The sequence below is a fragment of the Sarcophilus harrisii genome, chromosome 2 (genome assembly GCF_902635505.1).
Source record: "Sarcophilus harrisii chromosome 2, mSarHar1.11, whole genome shotgun sequence".
In the NCBI taxonomy this organism is placed as follows: Eukaryota; Metazoa; Chordata; class Mammalia; order Dasyuromorphia; family Dasyuridae; genus Sarcophilus; species Sarcophilus harrisii.
The window spans coordinates 647,002,275-647,017,461 of record NC_045427.1 but is presented as its reverse complement, the minus strand read 5'-3'; the positions used below and the strand labels follow the sequence as shown (position 1 = coordinate 647,017,461).

General features: G+C 33.2%; 1 protein-coding gene across 1 annotated transcript in view; it reads right to left on the bottom strand.

The window, feature by feature from the left end:
• PCDH15 (protocadherin related 15) overlaps positions 1 to 15,187 on the bottom strand; it is a 2,067,151-nt gene that overhangs the window by 1,725,966 nt on the left and 325,998 nt on the right. Inside the window, exon 2 of the mRNA XM_031956966.1 lies at positions 4,826 to 4,940. The gene's annotated coding sequence lies outside the window, so the exon portion shown is untranslated. The remainder of the gene's footprint in view (positions 1 to 4,825; positions 4,941 to 15,187) is intronic.

Here is a 15,187-nt window from a genome sequence, read left to right as displayed (position 1 = left end):
AGCCAAATCAGTTCCAATGGAGCAGAAATGAACTGAACCAGCTACACCCAGCAAAAGAACTCTGGGAGATGACTAAAAACCATTACATTGAATTCCCAATCCCTATATTTTTGCCCACCTGCATTTTGGATTTCCTTTACAGGCTAATTGTACAATATTTCAGAGTCCGATTCTTTTTGTACAGCAAAATAACGGTTTGGTCATTTATACTTATTGTGTATCTAATTTATATTTTAATATATGTAACATCTACTGGTCATCCTGCCATCTGGGGGAGGGGGTGGAGGGAAGGAGGGGAAAAATTGGAATAAGAGGTTTAGCAATTGTCAATTCTGTAAAGTTACTCATACATATAACCTGTTAATAAAAGGCTATTAAAATTAAAAAAAAAAAAAAGAAAAAATCTAGGCTAGCTATAAGCATGTGAAAAACTGCTCTAAATTACTTTTTTTTGTTTTGTTTTTTATTTATTTTTTCCTTCTAAATTACTTTTGATAAAGAAATACAAATTAAAGCATCTCTGAGGTACAACTTCCTACTTATCTGATTGCTTAATATGACAAGAAAAAAAATTAATACAAAAATGAATGTGGGAAAAATTGGCATATTAATGTATTGTTGATGGAGTTGTGAACTGATCAAACCATTCTGGAGATCAACTTGAAACTATACCCCAAAGAAAAACAACTGTGCCTACCCTTTGATACATCAATATAATTAAGTCTCTATTCCAAAGAGATTTTTTTTTAAAGGGACAAGAGGGATAACAGATTTATATGTGCAAAAATACTTATAGCATACCTTTTTGGGATGGCAAAATATTAATAGTTGAAAGAATGCTCATCAATTGGGGATTGGCTGAATATGCTGTGGTACATGATTATAATGTAATGCTCTTGTGCAATAAGAAATAATAAACAGGCAAATAAAAAAAGCTGAAAAAGACTTGTATGAATTGATGCAAAGTGAAATGAGAAAAAATAGGGAATCGCTATACACAGTATCAGCAACACTGTGTGATGATCAGTTATGAATGATTCAACTTCTATCAGAAACAAAACCATCCAATACAAAGACAAAAGACTTACAAAGGAAAATTAAATGTGTATCCAAATAGAGACTTGATGTATCCCGAATACAAATCAAAGCATATTTCCACTTATTTTTTTTTACCTTTTGTGTTATTTTTCCCTTTTAATCTGTTCATCTTTCACAACTGTGACTAATAGGGAAACATATTTTACATGACAGGACATGTATGACCTATATCAAATTACCTATTATTTTAGGAAGAAAGTAAGAGAGTGAAGAAGGGAGGAAAATGTGAGACTCAAAATCTTGTAAAAGTGAGTGCCAAAAAATTGTTGACATATATTGGGGAAAAATAAAATTTTAAAAAATAGCAAAAGAAAAAAAATATAGGTAAGAAAGTACAAATAAAAAACAGTAGTCAGAACTATATTAGAGGTATTAGAATCCTCGACCCCAACACTGCATTGGATATTTCTTATTTTATTTAACTTTTAATTTTTAATATTGGAAAAGAGCTGAAATAGATGTGAATTACTAAAATTTCAGCATAAGCAAAAAAAAAAATGGAAATCAAGGGGTTAATTATCAGGACAATTAGAGCTGTCCCCTAAAAAATGTGGTGTTTCAGAAGGTAACTACTCCACCATTACTCTTGAATATCTAAAGAGCATGGATGTATTGCGAGTCACTGAATATGTTTTCGTTTTGTGGTTTCAGAGCTTCCTTGTAATAATGAAATTCTCAGATGTGGCAAGACCTGTTCATATGCATTATCTTTTAAATGAGTACCCAGGATCATGTAATCATGTAACATGATTTCCTTGCTTTTTCATATTTGGAACAATATTTTTATTTTTATTTATTTTTTTGCTGTGATAATAGGGATTTAGTGACCTGACTTCAGGGCTGGTGCCCTAATACTGCACCAGCTAGCTTCCCCTAGTAGAGATTTTTAAGAGACATTTTATGTGATCACAACAGCCTTTTTTTTGCATGTCCAGTTGCAATATAACAGTATTTGCAATCCAAGTGAAGGTTTATGAAGTGGCACCCTAAGAGCCACAAGAATCAGAGGTGATGAGACTCCTTACTTTCAACATGAAATAAATGATATATTCAATTCCAATATATGTTTCCTAAATCAAGCAAATTTATCATCAAGCAATTTCAAAATCTCTTTTTTTCAAATGTGAAAAGATACCCTAATTCATAAAATCATACTTTTTTTCATAAATTGTCAGATATGGCCAATATACTAGTATATTTTGCTTAAATATAAAGAAGGAAAATGACCAAATTGTAAGAGAACAATCCCCCATCATCAGTTAATGCCCAGGTATATTTCTTATCATGGTTAATTCAAACACTTTTTTTATTTCCAGTCATTTTTTCTTATGACCTGTGACTTTGTTGCTGTGTTTTGTTCTTATTTTACATACATTTACAGAATACTTTCAGATTGAGAGGTTTCATTTTAAAGCACTTAAGAGAAACTAATAATACAATTACTTAATCTAAAAGTATAAGTGATATTTCACATATCAATTGTTTCTCACTTCTCATATTTTAAAGGAATGGAAACATTTTGGGGAAAATATTCTTGTAATAAGACAAAACACACTGTTACAATGAATGCAAACAATGGGTAAAATAGTGCTCTCTCTCTCCGTTACTGCTTCCCTCACTCCTTCCCTCTCTTCTTCCCACTCTCTCTCTTATTCTACCTCATTCTCTCCTTCCTTCCCTCTAGGAGTAAAGGAAAGATAATATGGCTGGATGAAAGAGGGGAAAAAAGGAAGGATCCAGCTAATGACTGGAGCTAGAGGAACCTATCTACAGCTGTAGAGGCTTAAGTCTGAGTTAATGAAGAATTGAAGAATTCTGATTAAGTTGTGGTGGTGGACTCATATGGAAAGTGGTTGCAACAGTGATTCCTTGACATATGGTAAGAGGAAACAGAAGAAAAGATAATAGATTATGAACCATTTCAATTCTATAATCCTAAAGAGTCCTAGACACCCTTCCACCTTTCATCCTAATTAATCTGGCCAGACATATAAAGTATAAAGATGTCTAAAGACTTATATGAAGTAATATGTAAATCTGGGTCTAGAACAGGAAATTTCTGCTTCCTAACTCATTGCATTACATCAAATGGAAACCAGTATTGGAACAACTACAACTACAACTACAATAACATATTTTATTGCATAAAGACTGACTCTTTTATCCATCATTCTAGGACCTTTCTTCAGGAAATAGGGGTTTTCCCTAAGTTATTGAGAAGTCAATGAATTCTACTTTCACCACATCTGTAAGAAACAACATAAGGCAAAACCCCAACTTTCCTAATTTCCCCCCTCACATACATTTATCAGACTATAATGTATCAGAATTGGTGATTTCATTGGGATATAAACATTTTCATTCTCACAGATTCCAACCTACCTTTCCAGGCTTATTTAACCATATCCCTTCACATTTAATGTTTCTGTCATGTTCATCTACTTGCTATTTCATGAACTTGTCATTCTTTTCCCGTTCTCTCTCTCTTCCATGTTTTTGTTAAGGATCTCTCCTATACCTAGCAAAATTTCCTTCTTTCTTCTCTTTCTTCTACTGCAGAATCCCTGTTTTGTTGTAAATTTCATCTTCTTCACAAACTCTGAAAAGAAGCCTTTCATGATTGCTCCTTGTTCCAATTAGAATGCTTTGTAATTAATTTCTTTAATATTCTTTCCCCCATAAACTATAAGCTTTTTGAAGATTATTACTGCACCAGAGGTAGACCCAAAACACATAGACATGTATGTCTATGTATCTATGTGTATGTGTGTGTGAGAATATAGATACAGATACAGATATAGATAGATAGATATAGATATATGTCTATTTTTGGACAGAAAGCTTTAAGTGCTTTGGAAGGGGCTGCTAACACTAAGGTTTAACATAGCCTTTTCATTCTTTAAGCACAGTTCTGGACTTTGAACCATAAATACATAACTAATTGATGACCATGTCTTGAATTTTCTACCATGTCTTCTGACTATTTCATTCCCTTCCTACCAGTCACATTCTTCCTATTTCCATATTAACCGATGTCATTCTCTCTTTCCCTTTCTTTTCATGTTGCCTCCAAAGGATTACCAAAATTGTTCAGAAACTCTCTGGCTTATGACTTCTAGGATCATAGCTTTAGATAAGGATGAAACATTAGAACTCCTATAGCTCAATATCCACATTTTCCTGGTAAGGAAAATAAGGATCCAGGAGCCCAACATCAAATGCATAGTAAATGAACAATTCAGTAACACAATCCAAATCCTCTGACAACAAATTCAATGCTTTTAATACTGATCAGCCAGTAAAATGAGTATACTTTATGGACTGAATTATTGCTTACTAGACTGTGATAGTAAGCTAAAAAAGAGCACATCATTCTAATCACATACAGTAATCTATTTCAAGAATATTTATAGACACATTTTCTTTCACAAATACTCTTACTTTGGCTTACTTATAAATAATGCAGTGATTGACTAGCCAATCCAAGATATATGAATAGTAAATATATGAAGCAAGGAAATTCACTAGCATACAGATTTATTCTAAAATTTAATGCATTTAATAGGAGTCCTACAGGTCCGAGTAAAAGAAACAAGATGATTTTAATTATTTGAGAATCTTTAAAATATATTAAATTTTCATAAACAAAGTCCATAAAAAGTATATTTTACAAGAGGAAAAAATAGGTAAAATATTACATCTGAGGGAGGGAGAGCTTCATACTTACATGGCAAAGAGTTTTCTTGTTTCTTTCTTCATTATCAAATTAAACTCAATATATCCCAAACAAAATCCTTATTGACTCCAAACAGGAATGGGAATCTTTGATACTGCAGCTATTTCTGGAGTAGAGACAAAGAACAGAACAATTTGATTATCACTTTGTGATCAGTATGAACCCTGACATCTCACAGACCAATTTCGGAGAATTGTCCCAATCCTCCCAGACAACAGGTTCACATCTACATTTCTAAAAATGAACTTCAATATCCAGAATCATCATTCCTCTTCTTAAAAGTGTCATAAACTGGAAGCAGAAACACTAATGATACATATTAAATTAGACACTCTATAATAAACTGTACCCTTAAACCTTGTAGGAGGGACTGTAGGACTCTATGTAGAGTTTTTGGCAAAAAATTGATGATATGCTAGTTTCCATTTAAAAGTCCATTTTGACTTTAAATATCTTTGTGCTTTTTTGTGGATAATACTTAATGGCAAAAGGAGGGATTTAGCTTTTTTGCATTGATGTATTAATGAACTTACCTATACATGTATAATAATAAATGACATTAACACCAGTCTAACCCATGAAGTTTTTCATAGAAACAAAAATACAAGGTCAAGGGAGTGATTTATTTCTGTATAATAACATAGCTGATTCATTATTACAGCAATATAAGCTAGTGTTGTGAGGATTAGAAAGAATGCATTCTATAATTATCAAACAACACACATAGATATTAAGGCTAAGAAAGAACAGTCTTCTAAGCACTAGTCTTTGAATCTTGGACTGTAGCAGGGATACATGCTAGATAGGTTTAGAAAAGATAAATAGATTAAAGTATCATAGATTTAGAACTGTAAAGGGCATTAAAGGGCCATCTATTGATTTATGTGATCTACGTCCAGACATATTGATTTGATGCATGTATGCATATATGTATCTCTATACATACATTATATATATACATAAATATATATAATATTGATGGGTTAATGAATAATTACAAGAAGGAGAGGGAGAAAGATGGAGAATAAAAAGCAAAGACAAAGGGAGAAGACAAGCATGAGGGGGGAAATGGAAAAAGAGAAAGGGGAGAGGGAGGAGAGGCAGGGGGAAGAAAGGGAGCATAGAGGTAGAGGAGGAGAATGAGAGAGAGACTGAGAGACTGAGAGGAAGAGACAGAAAGAGATAGACATATTTTGGATTGCAATAGTTATAATTTTGGCAATGCAGGTAACTCCCAGATGTGAAAACACTCCATACATTGGTATGCATATCAGCACCACTTTATCAACTTATAGTTTTGAATATTTGTTACAGGAATTGAGAGCTTAAATAAATTACCCCCAATACCACAGTCAATATGTGTGAGGCAACATTTGAACCCAGACTTTGATGACTCTAGGGCCAATTCATTGTCCTACCTCTTAATTACTAAAATATGTAAATAATATATTATTTCTCCCTCTGAAAAATTACAAATGAATAATTTAGTAAAGTAATCATATTTTTGCTATGACAATTTGATTCTATCCTCCCTTCATCTGTTCTGCACTCCAATTGACACACTTAGATTAAATGTTTGTGAAATACATATAATATATTTGTTCTACATGGAGGATGGTTTAAGGGTTCAAAGGAAGGAGAAGGTCTAGTTGTTTTCCTCAGAGAAAAATAGAATTTTCTCCCCCTTAATTTATTTACTATTTTATTTTTCCTGTTACATATACTAATAATTTTTAACATTCACTTTTAATATTGAATTCTAGATTTTCTTCCTTCATCTCTCCCTATAGATCTTTTATTGAGAAGGGAAGCAATTTGATACAAGTTATATATGTCCACTCATAAAAATATATATGCATACCAGTCATGCTATGAAAGAAAGCACAGACTAAAAAGAAGTACCCTAGAAAAATAAAGTTTTAAAAAGATGCTTCAATTTGCATTCAAACAACATCAATTCTTTCTCCAGGTATGGATAACCATTTTTTCCCCTAGTCCCTTAGAGTTATCTTACATCATTGTATTGCTCAGAATTTCTACGTCATTCACAGCAGATAATCTTAAAGTAGTGCTGTTACTTGTACAAAGTACATTTCATTTTTCATCAACTCCTGGAACCATTTTCAGGTTTGTTTTTTCCCCCTCCAAGAGCACACTGGTCATCATTTCTTATAACAATATAATTACATACCATAATTTATTCAATCATTCTCCAAGGTATAGGCATCCTCAATTTTCATTTTTTGTCCCCAAAATGAATGTGTGTGTATGTATGTATGTATGTATTTATGTACTTATATATATAAATTTTATTTATATACACACATATATAATCTTATAATCTAGTATAATCAAATATATAATTTTATTTTTTTAATTGCTTTTTTGATTCAGACTTAGTAGTGATATTGCTAGATCAAAAGGTGTGCAGGGTTTATAGTCCTTGTAGCATAGTTTAAAATTCCTTTATGAAATGGGTGAATTACTTCACAGCTTCACCAACAATCTCATTTCCCCCACACCCCTTCCTTCATATATTAATTTCTTTTTTTTTCTGTCCCATTGGCCAGCCTAACAGGTATAAGGTAGTACTCTATGTGGTTTTAATTTGAATTTTTTCAATAAATAATGAATTAGAACTTTGAAAAGCTATATGCATATTTGATTAATTCATCAGGAAACAATTCATTTATCATTTATACATTGGGAAATGGCTCTTATTTTTATTAGTCAACAGTTCTCTATGTTTGAGAAACGAGGCCTTTATCAGAGAAACAATTCATTTTTTTTTTACAGTTAATACTGCTAACTCTTCCCTTCTATCCACCCTATTGCTTCCTTCATTCTATTTGCTTTCTTTTCACCCTGTCCCTCCTTAAAAAGATTTTGCTTCTGACTACCCATTATGTCCTCCCTTCTGTAAACTTTAACCCTTTTTTTTACTCCCCTTCTTTTCTTACTTTCTTGTAGAATAAAAAGAATTTCTATACCAAAATGAGTGTGGATGCTATTCCCTCTTTGAGTCAACTCTTATAAGACTAACATTCACTCATTCCCCTTACCTCCTCCTTTTGCCTCTATAACATAAAAGCTTTTTCTTGTCTCATGTGAGATATTTTAACCCATTTTACTTTTCTCTTTTCCCTTTCTCCCACATTCCTCTCTCATATTTTTGATATTTTTATATCATCCCTTTGTATTCATTTCACACCTGTGACACAGTCTCTATTATATATATATATATATATATACACATATATATGCATATATATTATAATATATACATTCATATATATATTATATAATACACACACACATATATGGAGAGAGAGTTTAACCTTGTTAAATCCTTTATGATTCCCCTTTCTTATTTCCCTTTTATTATTCTCTTGAGTCTTGGATTATGCTCCTCTCTCACCTAGGTATGACAGACCTTTCCTGCCTACATTATTTAAAGGTCTTTGTAGGAGTTTGGGAGAGAGAGCAGGTGAGTATCTGCCTTTATTCTATCATTCTGTCTCTGACTTGAGAAAATATAATCTTATATAACATGCTAAGATTTAATTCACATTGATAAATAAATCAAAGGTGAAATAGTATGGATGTGTATGTGTGTGTGTGTGTGTGTGTGAAATACATCGGCATCATGAGAAAATGTCTGGATTTTCTTTAAAAAAATCACATCACAAGACATCAATGGTTTGAGTATTCGTGTGACTGTTTCATATCCCCTGTCTTTAGGATTTTGTCCTGATACGTCCAAAATCATGTCTTCAAAACCAAATTCTGAGAATTTTTGCTCAATTCAACAATTATTCATTAAATGAATGTTATGAGAAGCAATATGGTGAGTTTTCTTTTTGGGAACTATTCTGGCCAAATGACACTGGACAAGGTAACTAATATCTCAGTGCTCCTAGGCACATCAAGTAACCAATAAATATTTATTAAGCACTTACTATGTGCCAGGCATTGTGTTATGTGCTGGGAAGATTAAAAGATGCAAATATTTTAGTGTCCCTGCCCAAGGAACCCATAACTGAATAAGATAGAGAACAGGCAATCACATATTGGGCAGATTTATTTTTTTAAAAAAGGTGCAGAGAAGGGCTCTTGTATAGCGAGTTTTTTTTCCCATAAGAAACTCCATTCACTCGTGAAATCACAAGTCCATTTTAAAAATGGCAAAATTATTTTATAGTAGTAGCTAATGCTAATATAGAATTTTAAGATTTTCAGAGTTATATAAACACATTCATTATATATGTCTTCATATGTACACATTTGCATATATCGATATTTGCATATACATGAATGTGTATATATGAATGTATATTCTGATATTCTTACTTGATCCTTAAATCAATAACCTCAACTAGATCCTATGGTTATTTTCATTTTCTAGGTGAACAAATGTACTCTGAGAAAGGTTTATTCAATTACCAAGTGAAAAAGCTAGTTTACGGCAAAGATAAGGTTCAGAACCAGGAAATCCTTCTTCCAAGTTAACAACTTGCCATCATATCAATCTCATTGCTTACCATACTTAAGTTACTTGGAAATTATATAAACTATATGCATAAACATATGACTAGGGTTATGAATGTATATATTCATGAATGTAAACATGCATACATACTAAATTTTTATGCTCCAAGACTTATTATATTTACTAATTTTTCTGTTGATCTATCCTTTTAGTTATTTTTACCTCTTCCTTATAACACAGACACAGTTAATAATAGGCAGCAACTGAACCCAGGGCTTCATTATTCCAAATCCCGTATTCTAGAAGGATATTCTTTTTCAGAAGTCAATCAAGGAAAGAGAGACTGGGGAATCACAAATTACATTCCACAATCTGAAACCATTCCCTTTCACCAAAGCTAACAATTCTCTCCCATTGATAACATGCCTACAAATCTTAAAAAAAAAAAAAAAAAAATCCAGAACACTGGAAAAAATAGAGATAATGATAATGAAGGGAACAGTGGAAAGACCCTGATGAGTTTATATTTTCCTTACAATTCAGCTAGTGATGACATGCAAGTGAAAAGTGTCTCAAAATATTATTAATGTATGACAGAATAAAGGGAGTAAACTGGTCATGTAGTATGAGCCAAGGATAACAGATGGACAGCTGGAGGGCTGGATGGGAAGCTAGGAAATATTGACACAAACAAAAACAAGAGGCAAAGGCAAAACATTTGTCTATCCTCTATGGACAGTTTGGGGAGCTGCATGTAGGACTATACATGATGAGTGGGGACCAGCAAAGTCCATGACAGCATAAAAGTATTTACTGGTTTTGTTTCTTTATAATACATGAATTTATTTTCATTTTAGCACAAATAAAATCTCTGCCAAGTCCAATCTGATGGGATTATTTTGCTAATATATTTTCCTTCCTTCCTACTTTGTATGATGCTACTTTGTCTGTAATGATACTTTTAAACTGTATAGCAAACATTGAGAATTAATAGATGTTATTGTTACTACGTATTCATAAATACTTTGTTCATTGATTGATTCCCTCATTAAATAGACTCTTATTTAGGGACCTTTCAGTGAATCCTCCGCTACCTTTTCAGATTCTCAGAAGGTTTCACAGGATAGCACTGTAAATCCCTAAGGTGAAAGTCAAGTGATACTATGTTCCAACAAGGTAGATATTTAGGGAGGCATTTTGATTGAATAGAGAGAATTGCTTGGAAGATTGGCAATTGAGTCCCATCTCTGACACACACAAGTTGTGTAAGTCTGGATAGTCTAAATTTTTTAAGTTTCCCAAATGGGATCTGTTATGTAATGATCCAAGATATAGCCCTTGTTTCTTTAATGAATTCAGAGCCTGACTTAATGTTTTTCTCTTTTCCTAAGATAGCACCCTCATGCAAGGGTACTTCAACATGCTTATTGATATTGTGAAACACTAACATTTCAGAGCTCAATTTATTTCCCATGGCATACTCCATCCCATGTTTAGTATACACATAGGTAGTAACCAATCGATCTTGACATCAATAAAAATGTACAACTTCCATGTTTGTGAACATTAAATTTCCTTGTCTGATGACAATCTGTTGTCAGTCCAGTTTTTCATTTGCCTTGCATGTTGTCTTGGAGTCAGATCTAAAATTGTTATGAAACATATAGGCCTTTCACATCTAGAACTTTCATCTTTCCCCACTGTTGTGCATATTGAGATCAAATTTATAGCTGTTATTGTCTCCTTTAATTCCCATTTTTCTAGTATTAGAGCAATGATCAAATCTACACAATGGTTTCTTTCACTCACTCTATATGTCAATCTCATTTCCCCTCCCCAGAGTGAAAGATATGAAGGATATGAATTGAGGTAGGAATTATAGGGTTTAATTAGTTGATTGCTTTGTTGTGATGGAGATTCCCAGAGGCAATTGTAGTTGTGTTTTTAGAGCTTCTCTTCTTCGTTTCTTTAGACAAGAATGGATTTCTCATCCACAGGAAATTAGAGTAAAGAAAAGGACTTTCCACTTTTCCTTTCTCCAGAGAGATTACCTTAAGCTTTCCCTAACCTTACCTCATCTAGAACCTTATTCAAAAGATATGGGACTCTGTTAAAATCTCTGCTTGGGAGATTAAAAGGTATTTTCATCATTGAAAGGCCAAAATACATAAATCAAGAGATGGAAATAACCTCAACTGTCATCTATTCCAACCTCTGATTCTTTGGATGAAGTAAACAAAGCTCAGCCTCCTTTTCCCATTGGTGAGTTCCTTCTGGAGACCATTTTGTGAAGACACCCTCGCTAGATTTTATTCCTCTACTGGGCTTGTTCTTGATTTCCAGATTCAAAGTACACTGTGTACTTTCATCAAGTCCTGACTCCTACTTTTAGGTAGCTAGATAGTGCCGTATATAAAACTGGTTCATGACTTGAAAAGACCCTAGTTCAAATTCAGGTTCAGATATTTTTAGCAATATAACCCCGGGCAAGTCACTTAACTTGTCTCACTCAGTTTTCTTTGCTACAAAATTGTTAAAAATAACATCATCTATAGCACAGGATTTTGGGGATCAAAGACAGTCTATTTATTAAGCACTTAGTGCCTTGCCTGGTATATGCATAATATGTGCTTAATAAATGTTTCTTCCCCGTCTTTCCTCCATTGCCATCCTCAGTTGCCTTTTGTAGGTTTTCTTACTCCATTCAAATGGAAGGTTCTTAAGGGCAAAGACTATCATTCTTTGCTTTTACTTGTGTTTCTAAGGTTTTGTATACTGTTGGTTAATAGTTTTCAATTAATAAATCTGTTTGTTTTTTCCTTGCCTTTCCCTAGTAATTTTTATGTGAGATTTGAACCTATTTCCTGACATCAAAGCCAGAATGCTTTCCATTGTATTACATTGGCCCTCATTTCTATAGATCCAAACATTTGAAAATGAACAGTCACTCAAGAAACTTCCGATAATCACTTACAGAGTGACTATGCAATCCTGCTAAGGTGTACATTTGCCTACTCCTATACCATGCCCAATATCTCACAGAACCAGACAGGCCTGCTTTTGGACAGAAATCCACAAGTACACACACAGCAGGAAGGATTTGGAGACAAATGGCACATTTGCCAGAGATCAGGCCTGCCCTCTGTGTCCAAGCCGATAGCTGCCAGTCACTGAGCCACAGACTTGGGGATGTTTATTCTTCCTTAATTGAGAACCACTCATGATGAGGAGATAGCAAACACCCAGAGAGTTCCAGCCATTACTATCTCTAAACTTGAGATGCATCTCATGTAAATAAAGCCTCCTATTGCCCTTTTCAAATCAACAAGCAGGACACAGAGGCCTACCCATAATCACTAAATTACAAAGAACAGATGTGAAACATTAGCGAGTAAATGTGCTTGCTGGCACAGGGAGAAAGCAATCAAACAGCACGCACTGTACCAACCAGATTGGCTTTTAAATGACTCATACATTGGAATTCCCTATAACAGTAACAAAAAAATAAAACTGTTCACTTGACTAGGGCTGATACATTTTGGTTATCTTAAATTAACTGCTAATTGTGTCATTCTCAGTTGTTGGGTGCTCCTTTTCAACAGGGAGTTGAAATGTTTGGGTTCCCAAGAATATTAGCATAAAAGACAATCAATACGCATTTAAGGTTGGGTAGCATGTTCATTTGTTTGCCTTTTTTTTTTTTTCTTCACTTATACTTGATAGTTCTATCTCAGACTCTCAGATTGGAAAGGAATTCAATAATTATATAAAACAATCCATAAATGAAAGTAATCTATACTATCCATATCCAAAAAATTAACCCAGCCTCTGCTCAAAGATTTCTAATAAGGGAAAGTCTTCTTTCTAGTCACTGCATCCCATTTCCAACAAGAAAACACCCCAGTCTATTTTTTTTCTTCTGCTCAACTTCTACCCATTGCTACTGGTGGGAACAACTTTTGGAGCTAAATTGCCAGAGAAAATTTACTCTTTTAAAAGTCATTTAAAAAAATAATAAATAAGAAAGACATTTCTTCAAAAATTTGAAGTCACTTTTCTGCCCAACATCACACCCTCAAATCCATTCTTCCTCAAATTAGAAACGCAATGCATCATTTTTAGTGTTCCTCACTTTACAATTCACTCATTATTATTTTGTCTTTTGTTCTTTCTCCCAATGTTCTCCTTCACTTTAAAAAAGGAAAAGAAGAAAGAAATTAATTGACTGGTAAAGCTGACCTGGTACTGTAGCTTTGAAAAAAATGCCAGAAACTCACCTTTCCCCCTCCGTTGATGACTAGATCAGCAGGTTTCTATACTCATCTTACCATTTGTTCTTGTCTTTCTTGCCATGTCTAATATAAAATCATCTGTCTGAAGCATAATAATCTTGGCTATTATCTTTCATCATCTTACACTACTAAAATAGGTCCACTCCCAAATTAAGACATAACTTCTTGAAATTACAGAAAGGCCAAGACAAATTGCATCAAAGTGAAATTTTATGTACATTTGTATTTAGGTCTTTGTCAGTATGGAAGGACAGAAATTTGATCATTCAGGATCTGAAGAAAAAAAAAGTCAGAAATATCTCAATATGGCTATCTCTCAGTCTTACTAAAAATTTCTTTTTATGATACAATATCTCTGGGGTATCTATTCCTCAAAATAAAAATAATAATAATAATTAAGCATTAGAAACAGACAACTAATGATCAGAGTAAAAGGATGATAAAATCTATTGATAAAGATAGGGATTCGGGGGGGGGTTATTATTGCAGCGATACTCAGAAAGCACTTTTGAGTCACTTGAGTTCAGAGACTGTTTGGATTTTGATAGTAAGCCTTTAAAATAATCCCTGACACTAAGGAAGCTCTCTTTGGAAGTTCTCTACTTTGGAAATTTTATTTATTTGATGACATTGAGAAAGGAAGAACAATTCAGGCATGATGCTATCATAATGTACCCAATTCTTTTCTTTTCTAACCACAGCATCACCAATTCTACTGGTGGATCTGCATATGGGATCATCTCAAGAGTTTGCCATTATACTCAATTCACTAATATCCTTCCTAAAATAGTTTGTCCAAAACTAAACACAGTGATAGTTTGGTTTTAGTAAGTAGAATCACAAAGAAAACTCATTTTCAGTTTAGAGAAGAGGACACTGAAATGCTGGATTCAGCCCAAATTAGTTCACCTTAGGATAAAGTCATTCCTTACTAAAATGAGATTTTTGTATTAATATTTTCTTAGGATCTTTTTGTTATTTATGATATCTTTATTGAATGACCTCATAATGTTAACCCATGTTAAGACTTAACAGTTCATTATCTGGGTAGAGACTGACATGTCTAACAAATAGTTGACTTATATTGCATTGATTGCCTTAATGGAACTAGATTTGAAGTAGGAGGGACCATGTTCCTCTCTACTATTCAGAATTTTTCTACCTTTTTCCAAGTCATTCTATCTTTACCTATAAGAAGAAAAACAAAAAACAAAAAAACAAGCAAACAACAACAACAACAACAACAACAACAACAACAAAAAAACTTCTCAAGATTAACTTTAAGGCCTCCTCCACTAATAAAGACTATAATCTTGTGTTTGTTTGTTGGTTTGTTTTTGTCTAAACAGATGTTTAATGACTTTGATGCACCGTGAATTTGAAAGTCCTGAAACTCTTGCATTGTAACACTATACTCTGCTTGAAAATGTGGTTCTTATGCTATCCAGAGAAAAACAGCTTTTGAGAAGTTTTTTTGTTGTTGAGGAGAACTGTGTGGATTTGTGGGCAGGGAAATGGATATATCTATAGAAATTCCAACTCTTTTTTTTAATTGTATTTTTTTTGACTGAA